Here is a 617-nt window from a genome sequence, read left to right on the forward strand (position 1 = left end):
GCACTGGTCATAGCAAACATCTTCTTCCAACAACACAAGAGAAGACTCTACACATGGACATCACCAGATAGTCAACATCGAAATCAGATTGATTATATTCTTTGCAGCCAAAGATGGAGAAGTTCTATACAGTCAGCAAAAACAAGACCGGAAGCTAACTGTGGCTCAGATCATGAACTCCTTATTGCCAAATTCAAACTTAAATTGAAGAAAGTAGGGAAATCACTAGACCATTCAGGTATGACCTAAATCAATTCCCTTATGAATATATAGTGGAAGTGAGAAATAGATTTAAGGGCCTAGATCTGATAGACAGAGTGCCTGATGAACTATGGACAGAGGTTCGTGATGTTATACAGGAGACAGGGATCAAGACCATCCCCATGGAAAAGAAATGCAAAAAAGCAAAATGGCTGTCTGAGGAGGCCTTACAAATAGCTGTGAAAAGAAAAGAAGCGAAAAGCAAAGGAGAAAAGGATACAAGCAACTGAATGCAGAGTTCCAAAGAATAGCAAGGAGAGATAAGAAACCCTTACTCAGTGATCAGTGCAAAGAAATAGAGGAAAACAACAGAATGGGAAAGACTAGAGATCTCTTCAAGAAAATTAGAGATACCA

This window comes from Bison bison, unplaced genomic scaffold (assembly GCF_000754665.1).
Source record: "Bison bison bison isolate TAMUID 2011002044 unplaced genomic scaffold, Bison_UMD1.0 scf7180017864265, whole genome shotgun sequence".
In the NCBI taxonomy this organism is placed as follows: Eukaryota; Metazoa; Chordata; class Mammalia; order Artiodactyla; family Bovidae; genus Bison; species Bison bison.